At 50.2% G+C, this 17814-nt stretch overlaps 1 long non-coding RNA gene across 4 annotated transcripts in view; it reads left to right on the forward strand.

Moving 5' to 3' along the window:
- The window catches only part of LOC108501405, a 71950-nt gene extending 54616 nt beyond the window's left edge, over positions 1-17334 (forward strand). For all 4 annotated transcript variants that reach the window (XR_001876178.1, XR_001876177.1, XR_001876180.1 and 1 more), the window contains 2 exons: positions 12215-12357; positions 13599-17334. This is a non-coding gene — a long non-coding RNA (uncharacterized LOC108501405). The remainder of the gene's footprint in view (positions 1-12214; positions 12358-13598) is intronic.
- The last annotated feature ends 480 nt before the right edge of the window (positions 17335-17814 follow it).

Genomic DNA, 17814 nt, shown 5'->3' on the forward strand with positions numbered 1-17814 from the left:
AAACATGGCCACTGCCTGCCAAAAAGTAACACCTCTCATGCACCTCGCCCTTTAACAAAACAGCTCCTTCTCATGAAATAATCAGTTTTCATCTCTTCATTTATTGCATTGCATGAGAACAACTGGCAGCCTGCTCACATGTGCCAATTTATTAACTACATCTCATTTACTAACTGGTAACAAATTCTTTTTACTTGTAGCTGCCGATACTAATGAGGTTGGGCTTCAGAGCTGCCCAGGTGCCAGGCAGCTTCCTTGGCCCATTTGTCCTTGTGTCAATGGCAGCATCACTCTGCCAGTAATAAACCTCTCTTCTTGTGGTCTCTGCTAGCCATGAGCAGGTTACTGAGCCCAGCTTAAGGAATACAGGAGGAAGACCTCACAGAGACCCATCTCTGTGCTGAGCTGGAAGGGGTCTGTTCCAGCACAGAGGAACATAGGTCCTGTCCCTATGTACAGTTCCGTGACAGGGAGCAAAGTGATCTTCCTAAAACAGCCCAGTTCTTGTTCCTCAGGACAGGATCACTCTGCTGGCACTCACTCTCTGCCAGGAAACTGTCCCTGTCCAGAACACAGTGGTGCCTCTTGGCAGAGGCTTTGGCAGAATGCCAACAGGCAGGTTGAGTTTTGAAATCTCCAGGTAGCAGAGAGTGTTGGCTTCTTCTTCATACCTGTCTCCAGGTTTAATGGTTTCTCCCAAGCAGGAAAAATAACAATAAAGATAATTCTTTAAAACTGATTATCTGAGCGTACAGATTGTCAAGCTTTATGCTGCTGGATAAATCAAACTAACTACTGAGAGTTAATTTGTCTGACCATAAAGTGGATTCAATAAGTGTAAAACAAAACTAATTGGTTCTCTTCCATACAAATTTAATCATACTATAAAATGTGATCAATGCAAATAAAAAGCATTGAGTAGGTTAAGTGTCAAGAATCTATAAAGGAAAAAATGTGCTTTCTTGCAGGAATTGAAAACTGGGTAGGTTTCCATCTCTGTACTGACCATCCCATGATGCAGACACAGTCCAAACGTGCTGGTGGCTGTGTCATGTGCTGTGTGTGTCACAAGTAACTTGTCCCTTGGTCTTTGCAGTTTCTATATTTAGGTTGAAGCTGTTGGTGGGATGATACGTGACTCTTGGGGACACTGTGCTTAGGCACCAACCAGGTGAAACACAGTGAGCACAATGCTGGCCAGCAGCCCTCACCTGTGCAGGGTCTGCCATGGCAAAAAGGCACCTGGCACCTCCCAGAGACCCAAACGCAGACCCTGTCCCGCAGCTGATGCCAGGCTCGGGGTGCACCCAGAGCACCAGGACTTCTGCTGCTTGGACTCTGCTGCACCCCTGCCCCCTTCCCTTCCCACTAGGGAGCAGTGGCATGGCTGGCACCCCGTGTCCTCACCCACTCATGGGAGCCCCCTTTTCTGAGCTCTGCAAAATCACCTCAGATCCCTCCCCATTGCAGCTTCCAAGTCAGAAGTGCTGGAGCACCCTCCGGGGATGTGGGTACCTGTGACCTGGGGTGGCAGTCACGCTGGTTTGTCTTCTGCTGCCCTACCATCAGCTGCTGCCTCTGAGTTTACAGTAGAAGCACAACTGGGAGCCTCTTGCTGTGCCAGGCACCCTGGAGAGCGTGTTTCCCCTCACCCGTTTCTCCCTTCTCCCCAGATTTTGCAGTTAAGTTCTAGTATCTCATAAAACATGGTCATGACAAAATTTCAGCCTGCAGAAAGCCCTTTCCATGCAAGGGCCAGGATCCATACAAATTGCTGCTCTAAATCTCCAGCTACAATAAAAAAACTTCACATGCTGACAGTTTATTTGAAAAATACCTAATATAGCTTAAATAATTATTTAATGCAGACAAATGGAAAAGAGAACATCCATATGCTGCATTATAATAAATTACACTTGCAACTTGCTGGGCAGCAGCAGCAGCACAAAGTAAGGACTCCACCATGGCCTGGGGAAGGACAATCCACCGGAGGAGTCACTGCAGGAAGGCCCCGCCAGGTGCTCATGGTGTTGAGGGGCAGGCTAAGGAGGGATGAGAACCCTCTGCAAGCGCAGTTAATACAGTGTTGTTGAACCTGGTGGAGTAAATGATCCCTTTATTCTGCTGCCTGTCCCACATGGGGCTGGTGCTGCAGGGAGCTGGCGGGGGCTGTGAGCTGAGGGGCACCACTGCCCAGCAGGAGCAGTGGGGAGCAGGAGAGGAGCAGGTGACCCACACAGGCTCTCTGGGCAGCACCTCCCAAAGGTGTGTGTCACCTGCCCACACTGCCTGTGCCCCTCAGCGGGGTGTGGGGGCTCTCAGCGTGCTGGCAGAGCCTGGGTTCACACACAGCCTCATCCTGCAGGCAGGCAGAGGGGTTGGGCTGTTGCTGCAGCCTGGAAAGAAGCGTAAAAGAGCGTAGGGAGGCAAATGGCTCCCTGCGAGTGGAACAGGCTCCCAACATCAAGGACATTGCTCTGCCATGAGCAAAGCCTGTTCCCTTCTGGAGCTGCTCCTGCAGCACATTCCCAGGCTGATGTCGTGGGTTTTGTAAGTGTAGCTCTCAGTCTTTGCTTTCTTTGAGCTCCATGGTCAGTGATTGCTTATGGGTTTTTGCTTTGCTTTATATGCTCAGTGGTATTTGGGAGAGTGTGCGGATCCCCTCCATGAGCTCTGACAGATTGCAAGGGCTGCACTCGACTGAGCTCCTGGTGTTGGACCGTGTCAGCCGCACAGCGGCAGGGCTGCAGAGACACACCTCGGCATAACAGAGGATAAACACCGCGGCATAGATGGACGTGGCAATAAAAAGTAAAATGTGGAGTGCCTGCCCTTTAAAATACATTAAGCAGTTTATAAATAAGCTCTGTATTTTTAGGATGTATGCGGAATTGTTCAGCCTGTAGCCCTTGAAGAATCTGACCTTGAAGAAAAGAAATGCATTTATGAGCAGCTTTCAAAATGTTCTGAGAATGGTCAGACAGGCCAATCGCTCTTGCTTATTATTTCAGCAGTAGGTGGTGTGTTAGGCTCATGCGGTTTGGGAAGCAACTCAAGCTCCAGATTTCTTTTCTTCTCAAATAACCTCAGTGCGCAGTCAGAGGCAGAGAACTTGGGGCTAAAAATACCAAGTGTCTGGTGAGATTTCCAGGGATCTGTCACTGGTGGCACTTGGGACAGTCTTGGCTGGGTGACTCGTGTGCTGGTTCTGACAGGCAAGCTCTGAGGGTGTGAAGCTGAACCAGACAGGAGTGTGCAGCCTGGTTCCTGCCACCTCGCTTGGCTGCCATGTACTGCAAAACTCCTGCCTGGTGAGCTGAGCTGGGTAGGTCTGCTGTGCCAGTGAGGCTCCTGCCTGCACCCTCCTCCTAGTAGTGCATCTTCCAGGATGTGGGGGCCTGGGCTGTGCTGTACTTCCTCTCCAAGTATGGTTGGGACATGTATCTCCCACCTCTCGTGGCAGGGCTGCAGCCTTTTGGGGTGAGCAGGACTTTGCTGATACTGGAGCTGTTCTCCTTTGTGTTGAGTACTCAGTTTTTTGATGGGGACAAGGGGAGAGCTCATAAGCAAGGGACACTGTGGGGAGTGGGGAGAGGTGGGTTTTGGTTTTTGTTCTGGTGAATGCTAAGGAGTCAGATGCTTTCTCTGGACAGATAGAAGTTCTGGCCCAAACTGGCAAAGGCTGCTGCTGATTTAGGATGCTACTGTTTTCAGGCAGCCTGGGGTGAGATCCAGGTCTTGTTTTCTGGTGCAATAGCTCTGTCTTTCTAAAGGATGAATGGCATCCTCTCAGCCTCTCTTTTCTGGACAATATGGGAAACAGTGGCCCTGCAGATTCCTTTAAGGGTACTGAGCAAGCAGAGCTGTGAGGTGAGCCGTAGTCTTCCTATTTTAAATCTGTTCTTAGAGAAAACACAGATGATTCCTTGTGTGGAGGAATAACCAGCAAATCAATCCCTGTGCATGCTGATGCAGGGAGCCAGAAGCTCCATGTGCTCTGAGCTCTGGCCGAGAAAATGTAAACAGACTTCAGTTTTATGTCTGACCAAGGAGATGTAAACGAAGCACTTGTTGAAGCCTTTTAAATATTTTGACATTTTACAATCCATCAAGGCCTTTAATTGTATTTTGAGTGAGTTGTTCTATATGTAAATACCAGTTTATATTGAAATTGTTTATAGTCAAATTGTCTGTTTATGCAAATCAGAGAGGATCAGAGAGCTTCTATTGTAGAAAAAACATGTCTGTTTTATTTAATGCTGGAAATGTTTCCTTTGGCTGCTGTGGCTCTCACTGACAGCATGGCTCTGCAGTGCTGCTGGCGTGGGGGTGAGTGTCAGCCTCCTCCTAGGGCAGGGAGGTGTCACAGCTGCTCCAAGTGCTCCTGCTGTGAAAGTGACTCCTTGAAGCAGGTCCCCTGGGATGGTGTTCTGCCTTCAGTGCCCGTGGGCTCTGGTACACCCCACGAATCCTGGGGAGCCCGATGGCTCCCTCTGCTCAGTCCAGGCTGGGGTGCAGGCAGAGCCCCTATGGGCATGAACCCTGCTGTCTGAGGGGGGACCTGTCATCTGATGGATCCCCAGGACTCTCTGGGATTCCTTGGTCTGGCTCATGTGTTAATTTGAGGTTCTGGTGCAGAAGACAGCCGACACTAAAAACCAAACTCTTCCTGCTGGGTGCGAAGTGCAGAGAAATCAGCATGCTGGTCCCGCCTGCACTGCACCCAGGCAGTAATCGAGATCATCACCTGAAGATAAATGTCTTCCTGCCACTGCACAGAAGAGAGGAGTAGTTACTGAGGGCTTTGCCTCCAGGTTTATAATCATGGGGAGACACATGCAAATTAATGGCTCACCCTGATAGGAATCAGTCGTGCAGGAGCATTTGCAGGCTTCCACTCAGACACAGGATGTCTGATCTGCAGGCAAGGAGCGAGTTCAGCCATGCCTGTGCGGCCTCTAGCAGAGGCTCCCACCAAGTGCGAGCTGGCCTCTGTGTCCAGACCACGCTCCTTTCCTCCTGGATTTTTCAGTCTAACAACACTGTTGATCTGGCCTTTGTGTTTGTTTCATGCCAGCATTTCTCAAGGAATGCTGCAGAGCAACAGCATCTGCACAGCCTGAAGTTGGGCTCCCATATTATTTCTTCATTAATATTTGTTGGCCATAAATATATATTCACTCCTATTAATCACAATACCACCGATTACCAACCATAAATTCTAACCATGGGGAATATTTCAATCCAGTTTTATTAAGAAGTGATTTTTAAAAATGTTGGTGAGGCTTTCAGCCAGTTACATGCTACTAAATATTTAAATCTGTATCTCTTGCTGCATGCTGAATTACAGCAAAGGGACATTTAATGTTCCCATTTCTCTTGCATAAATCTGTGAAAGATTGACTGGAAGAAAAATGCAGTCATGAACAGCCCATGTATGTGCAGAACACTGTCTTGTGCCGCCGCTGGCAGCAGTCCAGCCTGGAGGGGGGCGATGGGCTCCCACAGTCATTCTGGGGTCACCACACTGCGCTGAGCGAGGCTGGGGCTGCCAGGGCCGGGGATGTGGCAGAGCCCTCTCAGCCACCAGCCATCCTGGTCTGGCACGTGGCAGCTGCTGTCAGAGCCAGGAGCTATGAGTGCCGGGAGGCCTGTTACCTGCGGGTTTATTGTTCGACTGTATGCCTGGTTTACGATATGAAAAGCTTTCGACAATTAAATGGTACTAATATTAACCACTCCCGCATGGGCTCTAACAGTCTCCTCCATCAAAAGTGTGATTAAGAAATTAATTCATCTGGAAGGGATTGGCATGCAGTGTTAAACAATGGAAAAATGATTTTATTTTATGAGGGCTGAACCCTTCACTGTGTGGAAAGAGGAGGCCCCCTGGCTCTTGCATGATGGCTATGGCGGCAGCTAAATGTGGTGGGAGGACGGAGCCCTGGTATGATGCTGATTGCAGGTTCCCAGGGTGAGGAGGAGGCAGTGCCGAGTCTGCCAAGGCGGATGGTCTGCCTGGGCCTGCCTCATGGCTGCGTGGTTTCTCGTGGTCCATGCCGAGCCGAGGGCTCTGCCCCACTTGAGGGGCACCAGCTGCTTGCTGCTCCGTTTTGTGGCTCCATGTAGCGCTTGTAACACTCAGAAAGGCTTGGAAAAAGTAGCTTTTGAGGAGGCCGCAGGGCAGTGATGGTGTCTGCTCTTGGCCAGGGAGGAGCACCTGGGTGCCCTCAGCAGATCTCCTGTGGGCACACGGGTGGCAAGTGCTGTGGCCACCAATGCAGGCCAGCCCAGAGGCATTCCTGGCACTGCTCTGGCCCACTGGTGGCTGGAGAGCTCAGCACACTACAAATGGCAATTCACTTCTGATAAGCTTTAAAGTCCATCAAAGCCTGCTGGCAGCTGACTCTAAAAAGCTGTTATTTGCTTCTGAAAAGCTATCCGAGATTGACCTGAAACAGCCCATTTGGGAATAAGGGGCGGGGGAAGGGTGGGGGGGCTGGGGTTGGGCTGGGGCTGGGCTTTCCCCCTTGGCATCCCCTTCCCCTGCTGCTCCTCTCTCCATTTCTTTTGTTCCCATTTCCTGAACTGTTCATGGTTTGTGGTGGGTCTCAGAAGCTGAACGTTCCACAAGGAGCAGCCCCTGTCCTGCCACTGCCAACCGTGTCCCAAGCCTGTTCCCAGTTCTGGCTCTGCAGCAGGGCCCCAGGTACAGCTGGCAAGGGGAAGACAATGCTGTGTGTGGCTGTGGAAAACACACACTGCCAAACAAGCTTCCCAGTTGAGGAAAAGAATGAGATAACTCTCCTTCACCCCTGGACAGGGAGCTGGGGTCTGTGGAGCTGGGGCTGGCAGCCCCTCTGCACAGGGGTCAGCTGGCCAGCGAGCGGGGCTGGCTCTGTGGCCGCGGGTGCCGGGGAACGCACTGTGTGCCCGGACAGCACTCACTGCCCACTGCAGCAGCGCATCCTGGCTGCTTCCCATCTCCCATCCCTGCGGAGTGAGCCAGGGAGGGAGGGCACAGCCTCTGCAGGGGGCCTGCTGTGCTGTTGTTGGAGGCAATAGGGGACTGGAGGCCACTTCAGCCTTGGAGGAGTCACTGTCTGAGTACTGGCACCAAGAATATTCATATTGTGATTTAACCCGTTCTATTTCTTCATTGATTTTAATTAAGTTCACTCTCTCCTGCCAAGCCCGGGGAACACAAATAAAAATTGAAAATGCTGAAAGTCAGGTTGGTTTGCGCTTGAGTCTTCCCAGCCTTCTGGAGAACAGAGGGAAAGGGGCCTGCATCACCATGCGGGCATTTCCTGTGCTTTGCTGGTCCCCAAATAATAAACATAAAATTAAAATCCTGTTAGGAGAATCACAAAAGCTATTATAGCTCAGCAGCTGATATTGACTGTGATCAAATCTTTTATGTGATTTCACAGCATTCTGGGCTGCTCATGGGCACACCTTGATCATGTTAGCTCTAGCTTGATATTTTTTTTTCTCCCCCAATGAAACAAAATAAAAAGAATGACAAAAAAACCCAGTCTAATCCTGCTATAGCAATTTGTGTTGTATTTTTGCCATGAGCAGCAGTGTCTAGTGCTGCTGTGTGGCCTCTAAAGACAGGCCTCTGGGAGCATGTGCTCACTCCAGCAGTGGATGTGCCAGCCCCATCCTGCTCATCACAGATGCTGCTGCCTGGGAAACCCCATGGGGCCCCTGGACAGTGAGGGTGTTATTGCCTGCATCGTGTCCATCACTCAGGGCACACCAGTGACACTGCTGCTGTCCAGGGGAGTGGCAGGGATGCTCTGTAGAGCCTCTTGCATGGAGTCATGAGCGATGTACTGCTGCAGCCTACAACTTTTAAACAATCTTTGCACATCTTTTTTGAATATTATGGGCAAGCAGAAGTAGTCCCCAAAAATAACAACATTTAAATGAGAAATTGGTTTAAAGAACCTGCATTATACAGTTATCTATCTTCATGCTATTTTTCAAAAGTTAGACTCATTCTTCATACTAGATAGGGTGATAAGAGGATAAAGGTACCTCTTATTCAACTCTAATTTTAATTAATGTGGTCATCAAATTGGATATGAAGAATTAGGAAACCTCAGCAAAAATTCTGAAGGGATATAAACCAGGACAATTTACTATTTGCCAACCTGTGCTCTTCTCTAGTCATCAGCAGTCATGGTGACTTGGTTTCTGATAGATGTCTGGAAATACCTTCAGTAATCTCTTTACACAGTTTAATGACCTTGGGTCATTCACTTTTTGAAATATTTTAGCTACTAGGGAATAAAAATAGCAAGATTGTTACAATTACACTCCAGAAGGTCTTATCCATCTCCCTTTGGCTAAAGGTCTGGATTCCCTCAAAGCTGTGCCACTCCAGTGAAAGGCGAGCCTGGCTGGTTGAACCTGCTGCTGCTGGTTATCACCTTGCCCAGGTGGTAACTGGTGAAATGCCAAGAAGGATGTCGTGTCCCATGGATCTGGCCACTGGCTGGGGGGTATCAGCTGCCCTGGGGGACAGAAACCCACCACACTCCATGTTCTCACTACTGAACCCGCTGGCTATTTCAACAGAGCAGGAATTTAATTGCTCCAAGAACAGGGTTAAACACACAAGGAAAGAAGCCCACGGAAACAGGTCAGGAGTGGAGCCATGGGCAGGGTGACAGGTGACAGGGTACATGGCAAGGGGCTGTCCTTCCCTGCTCGTGTATCACGCACGGTCAGAGCTGTCCCCTGTGGGACCTGGATTCAACACTGCAGGAATTAGGTGAAGCTACTTGAGAAAAGCTGCCTGGGGCAGCTGCTGGGGCAGAGCTCGGGGACACCAGAGGGAAGCAGAAGAGCTGTGGGTGCTGCAGGCAGCCCAGTCTGTCTTTGAGGTGTCCCCAGGCTCCCTGGGACAGCAGATGCTGGCAAAGAGCAAGGGCTGGGTGACAGCCAGATCCCTGCCATGTGTGAGCTTGGCACTGGCAGGAGTGAAGTGTGGGCTGGAGACTGCTTCCATTTCCTCCTGGATGTGACTTCCCTGAGTGCCTGCCATGTGGCTCGGCACAGAGAGCGGGGAGAGGCGGGAGAGTGAGGGGCACCGTCAGCTGGTTGGCAGTGCTGGCAGGCACAGGCTGAGCCTGAGCTTGAGGCAGAGGAGAAGGAGCACAGTGAGATGGTGCTGATGGTCCCGGCCAAACTCTGAGTGGTTCTAGGGAGAATTGGCTGCTCTCCGTAGTACCTGACACCTTGCTGGCCTCATGCCCAGCGATGGCACCCGCCACACCAGGGCACGGTGACCACATCAGTCCTTGCAGTCCTGAGCTTACCCTGCCATTATGGCAAACCCTTATTTATGCTTTCAGATCCTGCTAACTCACAGATAATTAATGTCAGGAAGCTGACATGGTGCTGTGGCTAATAGCTCAGCAAAAGGAGACACATTGGTCAATTAGCAGCTATTTGATCTGACAGTACCAGAAAAGAGCAGATCTAGCTGCCAGCCCAGCCATCCTGTCCCCCCTACCCACCAGCTCATGTGTTTTAGATCAGGGATGTGTCAGGGCTCAGGGTGGGAACTTGGAGACCATTGGAGGATGGGAAGGACCCACAGGCAGAGCCTTTGCCCCATGCTTGCTGCAGCTTCATCGAGGCTGGTCTGGGCACAGAGAGCCTGCAAGGGGCAGAGGTGTGCACTGGCATCCAGCATCGCCCCGCCATCCGGACATGGGGACAGAGTGGAATAGCAGGGAATCCACTGCAGTGACAGACCGCCCCTTCCTGGGAGATAAGCTGTGTTCCTCTGGAGAAGCCCACGTTATGAATTTTGCAATATTGGTAAAGTATTAAATTAGAAAGAGACCTCAGAGCAACAGAGAAGTAATATCTGCATATGTGAGGGCCTCCAACTCTAGGCACAGCAATATTAGAGGATTTGTGATGTTTAACGCTATTCTTTCATCTTGAGGCTGAGGCTGTAAAATAAGACACCACGATTCACCTGAAAATAAAAACACATAAGAGGATGAGTAGATCTGTTGTAACCCCTCTGGAGTAATCGTCAGTGACCCAGTCTGTTTGCTGCCACAGCTGTGACACTTTCACCAGCACAGCGTCCGGCAGCTCTGTGCACAGTGGGGCCAGGGGGTGCTGCTGGGGCTGATCAGCTCTCAGGGTAGTCTGGGACGCAGCTCCCTGTGCTGGACCATCCACAAGTGAAGCAGGACCCCAGGGTCTTCTCTCTCCTCAGGCCACTCTGTCCTTTGCAGGAGTGGATGCTTCCATGGCTGTGGTACTTTCCTCTGCCACTCTGAGGGACATTGGTGTCAGCAGCTGGAATTACTTTTGCTTTCCCAAGCAGGAGACTCTGATTACAGCCAGTCTCGTTCAGAAAATTGATGCTTTAATATTCAGTCTTGTCCGATGAGGGCTGTTCCTACAATAACATTTAATTAAGTGCTCTGGCTCTCTGTCTGTGATGCACCACTGATCTGCACAGGTGCACTTACCTTCATCAGCTCTTTTAAAACCAGCTTAACTGAAGCTAGAATAAACTGTAAAATTTATGGGCTGTTCCCTCCCTTTTTAATTAGCACCGCGAGTGTGTGATGAGGGGCCTCGGGCCAGGGGAAGGAGCCATTGACTTATTTACTGGTACGTGTCTTGCTCTGCAGCCCGGTCCAGCAGCATGCCCCCTAGATGGAGCTCTGCAAAAACATTTGGAAGCCAGAAAACAGAACTCTTCAGTTGCCCTGCAGCCCTGCTGTACTGGTCATCAGGAAAATCTTGGGTTTGACCTCTGTGCTGGGGTGGACAGGAGCTGATCCCATGGTCTGCAGGCAGAAGTGGGGTGGGGCAGCCTCGGTGGGGTGAGAGCAGATGGGTGCTGCAGGGCATCCACCCCATGAGTGACAGCTGAGTGGTGTCAGCAAAGAGAAGCCGGTGCTGGCAGCGGCCAAACTGGGCTGTGCTCTGCCAGCAGAGCAGCCCTGCAGCCAGCACTGTGCTCTCTTCTCTGGCCCCAGACACTCTGGGCCATTCCTCAGTTCCAGGGCTGTTTTCCTGAAGCCCCCAGTGCCGCTCTTCTTCCTCCTCTGAGCCTGCAGAAGGAGCAGGAGGATCAGCATTTGCTTTGTTCATGGTCAGCTCCTCGGCACCAGAGCCCCCCTTGTTCTTTCTGTGGGTGCCCCCTGGTACACCAGGCTCTGGCATTGGAGGGCTTTGCTCCAGGGATGATGGAATGATGGCATCACAAGCACAGTTGTTTTCTGGAAGTGGTGCTGCCTTTGTGCCTGAGCAGTTTTTTCCTCGCTGTGCCCTGATCATCCCTCCTGCCCTCAGCCCCCAGCTCTGCTGGCCCTTCACTTTCACTGGTGCTCTGTGGAGACTCAGCTTGTACCTCTGGCTAATGGATGGTTGAGCCCAAGATGGAAACTGAACTCGGATGCAAAATCTGGCATTTCACAGGTCCCAGATTAGAGGAGATGACTCTGCTTATCCAACCTGAACTCCTGCCAAAGACATGCCAGAGCAGGAGGGGTGAGAGGAAGCACCTGCCCAGGAGGATCCACAACAGAAAGACCTAGAAATGAAAGCTAGAATCCAGGGCACCCTGGATATTTGAAAGCCCAGCAAGTGCAAGAGGCAGTCAACTGAGCAAAGTGATGGGGATGTCCCTCCTGATGATCCTTCCATTATCAGTCAGAAAATCCTAGACTGTAAAGTAGCAAAAAATTCTAAATGACTGGAAAAGAAGGCTGCCTGTATCCTTGCATGAAAGGGAGATGAAGAGAGATGAAGCCCAAGTGTCAGCACAGCTGATAAGCTCGTGGAGGAACACAGGAAGAAGCCAGAGGGGTGAGGGCATAGGGGGGCACAGGACTGAGGCAGAGGAGAGCACGTGTGGTCACTGCTGGCTCTGCAGACAGTGAGACACTGCCAAAGGCCTGGGAAGTATTGCAGACAGTTTGCCATTAATGCATCCAGACAGGGGAGGCTGAGGACAGGGCTGGGAGCAGGAGTGATGCTGCAGGAAGGAGTGGTGGGCCCAAGATGCTTCCTGGGGTTCCCCAGTACTGGACCTCCCTGGAAATGAGGAGCGAACAGAGACCGTGGCAGGAAAGGTGGTCTGGGGTGCAGGAGAAGGAGAAGCTCAATTCTTCTTATGCCTGGTTTGGAGGGATATTAAACAAGTTGCTTCTTTCTCTTTTAGTGCCTCTTGGGACATTTTGGGTAACCACTCTGGAGACAACTGGTATGAATCTCCATCAGGCAGAGCTGCATGAAGCTTCTTTGGCATCGCAGCACACAAAGACTGGTGCGACCAACTTCTGTTTTCATGAGTATTGCACTGAGGTTGGTGAAGATTTTCCTCCTGAGGTACTGAGCACTTGAGTCCCAGGAAATGTCCAGTGTTTGGTCTGGAGTGCTTGGAAGAGCAGGGCATCTGCCTTCCTGGTGTGGTACGAGTGGTATGGCACCGTGCTGCCTCATGACCCCAAGATGCTGGCTGGTCTTTCTGCCTTACCTGTGGCCCGTGCCAGTTCAATTACTCCTTTGGTTTCACTCACAAATCTTATATATATATAAAAAAGATATACGTCATAAAAGCAACTAGTTGAGCATTCCCCAGTGAAAATGAAATGCTGCTGTGCCTCAGAAACTCTGGTTCTGGATCATTTGTCTATTCAGTATTTGGCAAAGTCTGAAGCCCTTGCTGCTTAGCCCTTTCCAGGCCCTGGATGGAATCCTGTTCCTTCACCTACAAAGGCAAAGCATCCCATGCAAACAGGTTCTAGTTGTCCATTGGGATCTGGGCTGCAAGTCTGCAGGGCAGAGCTCCTGTCAGAGGCCCCGTCTCCTTGACTGGAGTCCATCCTGTGATAATGCTGCTCAGAGAGAGCACGGATCTCCTCCACCTGGGCTCAGGGGCTTGGAGTTTTTATAAACCCAAGAAATACATGGTGAATTGACAGATAGTTAGGAAGATGTTGGATCAGCTGCTGACCCTGGGGAAGTGGCAGAGCTCAGTACAGTGCTCAGAGACTCCCCATAGGGCTCGAGCTAATGCATTTGACTCATACATCAGGAGCAAAATGTTCTGCTGCCTCAGAGTGTCGCTGGGAGAGCGAGGGCCAGGGAGCTGTGTCTGCCCTGGTTAACAGGCAGGAGCAGGAACGCATATGTCACTCCAGACAGCTGTTCCTGCTGCTGCTTCTGTGCCTCACAGCGCTCGGCTGGTCCCTTTCCCGCTTTCATGCTCTTGCCATGAGCTCCCAGGGCTGTGGGTCAGCCTGATCTCCCTGTCGTGGGTGCCCTACTCTAAACAGAACATGTGGTGCACTTATCCCCGACCCTGCCTCAGCAGAGGCTCTTCCTGGGGAAGCTGGAAGCTGCAGTTGCAGCTGGTGGGGCTCTGAGAGGTGGCTGGGTGCAGCTTCTGCTCCTGGCCCCCATTCCCATGGAGACAAGAGTGCATGGCAGCAGTGCAGGGCACAGATGCCATGACCCTCCTCATGGTCTGACTTTTGTACTAGTGTGTCTTCACAAATGAAGCTTTGATTGTACCTAAGCTCACAGAGGGTTCTTGTACACAGCTCGGATGGGGCAACTCGGAGAAGAGGCTGAAGGTGCAACTTGAAGTGAAACCAGGAGCCACACAGCAGCTCAGGGGGGAGGTGGGGGAATTCTGGAAATGCTTGACAGAAGCTGCTGATGCCTGAGCTGACAGCAGGGGCTATGCACAGTCCAGACCCCCAGAACTCCTTCCCAGCACTCCCTCATGGAATTTTGATGAGCACATAACACAATTCACAATTCTAGGATGCCTAATACATCCTAGAAAGAAGGAAGCTTTGAAGGATCCCGCCAAACCAAATCACAACTGCAGAACAGTCAGCTCTTTTAGGCGTTAGTGCCCCTGAGCAGCTGCTGGCAAGGACAGAGGGAACAGGGTTTGCAAGATCAGCTCTTGGCCTTTTTGGGGCACCTTCGTTGCTGTGCCAGAAGGAAGAGGAATGTTATAGCTGGAACATTTTGCAGAGGCATTTCTCTTGGCAGGTTTATGATCTTTTCTGCCTCAGCTGGAAAGCTAGCAGGACTGAATAAATCTCCAGGCCAACAAAAACCCAGGATGTTTTCACAATTGCCAGGTTTTTATTAATTTACAATATTGAATTTTTTCCTTCCTAACAACAGCTTCCACTTAGGTGGGGAGTCCTTTGGTATGTTTGGGTGTGCAAAGCCAGTAAAACTCTGTGAGGGTCACCTGCCAAATATTTGTGCCATTAATGCCAGTAAACTGCAAAATGTGAGAAGGTGGATTTGGTGCTTTCACTTGTCAGGTCTTGCAGTGCTTTGCAAAAGAAAGGAACTGCCTACTGCCCCCATGCTACAGAAGGCCCTGGCTCTGGGAGCAGAGCTGGCCACGTCACCCAGCTGATGGGACATGAGTCTCTTGCACAGCCTGAAAGTTCCACCAGCACTTGGTGCAAACAGAGGCTCTTCCTCCATCCCATTCTCTTTAAGTTCTCAGTGTTTCTGGCATAAATACATACTGGCACCTCCTTGGCTTTAAAGGACCCAAGTGTTGCCAGAACCTGAGCAAGCTGATCTATTACTATGACATTTCCTACTGCTTCTGGAATGAAACACCACTATTTTTATCTATGTTTTGGGACCTGTCAACCCATTCCATAACAAGAGTTAAATGAGCTGCAGAGACCTAAGCAGCAGGGCAGGGGTGTTTTTTGGCTGGGAGATGGTGTGGGGGATTCTGGCAGGACTGCCTGGGCAGGGGTACTTCTACCTCAAGGAGGGGAGAAAGGCCAGGAGCTGAGCTGTCCCTTGGCAATGGGCAGCACATAAAGCAGTGTCTGCATGAACCTGTGGTGGCAGTGGCTCCGTCTGACACTTCACCACCCACCTTTTCACACCCATCTCAGTGGGTTGCTGCGCCCCAGTACAGCCCATGGTCCAAGCACCTCCTTTGCTGGTGGCTTTACCCAACCCCTCAACTGAGCTCCTTTCCATCACCCACTGAGTCAATGGGGGCAGCAAATGGAGCTTGTGTCTGTATTCCCACTTTGGGCCCCTCTGCCATGGCATTTGTCTCCTCTCTGCAGCCCAGGTGCTCCTTGGCCATCGGCACTGTGCCAGCTGTGGCTCTGGCTGCGCATCTGCAGGGAAACACTGGACAGCAGATGTGGCTCAACAACCCCCTCTGCAGAACTGAGGGGGCCAGTGCAGTTTTTCAGCTGTTTTCTGGCCCTCAGGAGCTGCAATCCCAAATGCATCTTTTTTGTCTTAGTGACACAGATCATGATGAAGGCAGACATGTGGGTGCAAGCTGACACCTGCAAATTGGGAACAGGTCCTATCCTGTAGAACCTCTTCTCCTTGGGGACAAGCCGATGGGGCAGATCACACCCTGGGAACACTGGGAAGGTGGGATGTGAGATCTAGCCCAGCAGTGGAGTGTGGCCATGAGGCTTCCCACAGCTGATTACTCCCTTTGGAGTCTCCCAAAGCCAGTGTGGCAAGCAGGGCCCTTCCCCACCAAGTAACAACTAATGGGGAATATCTTCAAGTGATTAAAAAATTTAAACAGGTTAATTATTTCCAAGAAGAGAAAAGAAGAATTAAAATGGCTTCTGTGGGTACATTTAAAATACAATCAATAATTTATCAGAGAATTTTTGTTCAACAATGAGAAATTAGGAGGCTTGAAACCCTCCCAAATTTTATCTGTCAGGGAAAATGTTTAAATTATTTATTTGGCTTCCTGTGACTGGTGCTGGGGGAGCAGCACCACCAGCCAGCCCTGGTCCTGCAAGAGCTCCATAGACAGGTGACCTTGACCCATCCGTGCACCAGTGAGGACCTCCCATCCCTCCCTCTGCACCCTGGCACAGGGCTGGGCTTGCAGCAGGGGCTTGGGACGGGCGCTCAGGGAGCCATTCCCAGAGCACTTGAGGGGCTTTGGGCAGGCTGAGTGCCAACAGCAGGAGCCCACCCCTGGGATGTAACTAACCCCTAAGGAATATGGCAAAGTTGAAAATTAAAGAGAAGCAGCTGGAGTTCATCATCCCCATGAAAAACTCTGCGTCCCACCCATAAAGGAAGGGGTGTCTGAGCTGCTCTGAAAAATCCTTCATCGTCTGTGGAAATGTGCCTAGTTTTACAGAAAAAATAAATACAGTGCATTGAAAATAAATGGCATTATTAGCAGAAAGGGAGTCTCTAATTAACCAGATATAGTCCATTACTGTAGCCTTCAATTCATTAAATTACATAATTACATAAACCCACTGTTGATGTGCTATTCAGTATATCTGGTATTGTCTTCCTGATAATTAGCTCCATAATTGTCAGTTTGACAGGGTAATTAAAAATGTTTAAAGATGTTGTGTCAGCCTTTTCTCCTTTGCTGAGCTCAGTTGGATGTCTCTGGAAGATGATTTTCTACCCAATTCCACCATGGTTTTGTTTTTGATTTATACCAGTGTGTTACAGGAATGACCAGGCTCATGGATTACTTTGATATTCCTGCTAGGCTGATTTTTAAGGGTAGGAGAAAAATAACTCCAGATGTCATTTTCATTTACTTTTAGGAACTCTGTGGTCCCATCCCCTGGTTTGTGCTACCGGTGACGTGACTTTCAGTTTTATGGGCAGAGTGTTGTGAAATCTGACATTTGTAGCCCTAAATCTCGGTTCTGTTTGCTGTGTAAAACCTTTCATCCCACATGCATTTTTTATGAAGAGATGCAGAAAGGCAGGAGATGCAGGCCGTGGCTCTGTGCGGAGGGGGCAGCTCAGCGGTGTGGGCGGCCGGGGCCGGGCTGTGCCCGGCTGTGACGAGGCTTCAGCTGCGTGGGCTTGGGCACAGGCGTGACATGACGGCGGTGAAATGTCACGGAGAAGCACGGGACCCGTGGGTCGTTGTGCCATTGGGGGGGTGTAGGTGGCATGATGCCCCGGGCATGGTGCTGGGGAGCAGGACAGGAGCCTGGGACTGATCAACTAGCAGGGGAGACCGCCTGGGAACAGTGCAGACGAGCCTGATGCTGTGAATGTGCTTTAACAGAGGTGGTTTCTGGAGTTCTACATGGTAGTCGCTCTGAGTTCTGTTGTTTTAGGGCAGTGATTGCCACTTTGGATGGTCAAAACCCTGAATGGTTTCTCTTTTCAACAAAATAAAGCCTAATATTCATTGCTGAGAAGTGATAAATGTATCTATCCTCACACTCAGGAGTTTTGCCAGCTGGGTTTTGGCTGGATGAGAGACTGTTTGTGAAAGCTTTCATGGATTTTTGAAAATAACATGTTTTGAATCATTAAATGAGTGAAGTGATCTGGTCGTCTGGAATAAACAGTAATCACATGGAAGTGAAGTTTGAACTTCTTTCTTGGCAAAAAATTTCCAACGCTCTTTCTTATTTTTACATTTGTATTTCTATTTGTGTTTGTGTTTATTTTTGTTGTTGGACTGTCTCTTACACCATGTTTTCTGCCCCAGCAGGCTCTGTGGAGACCACACACATTCCCCAGTACCTATGGCATTTGGCTGAAGGAGTCCCCTCATAGCTGCACGTGTGTCTCCGTGTCCAGATGGCCCTGTTCCACCCCCCTCCAGCCGTAGTTTAGATTCAGTGTTCATAATTGCTTCACTAACAGAGAAACTTTACAATCTGTTGCAGGTCATTATATGCAAACTCATGCCCAAATAATTGATCCCCTGCCATCCAAATTGCAGAAGTGCTTGAGCATTTTGTAATCTTACAGAAAAGGTTTGTATTTGGAGTATTTCAG

This window comes from Lepidothrix coronata, unplaced genomic scaffold (genome assembly GCF_001604755.1).
Source record: "Lepidothrix coronata isolate B3197 unplaced genomic scaffold, Lepidothrix_coronata-1.0 Scaffold101, whole genome shotgun sequence".
In the NCBI taxonomy this organism is placed as follows: domain Eukaryota; kingdom Metazoa; phylum Chordata; class Aves; order Passeriformes; family Pipridae; genus Lepidothrix; species Lepidothrix coronata.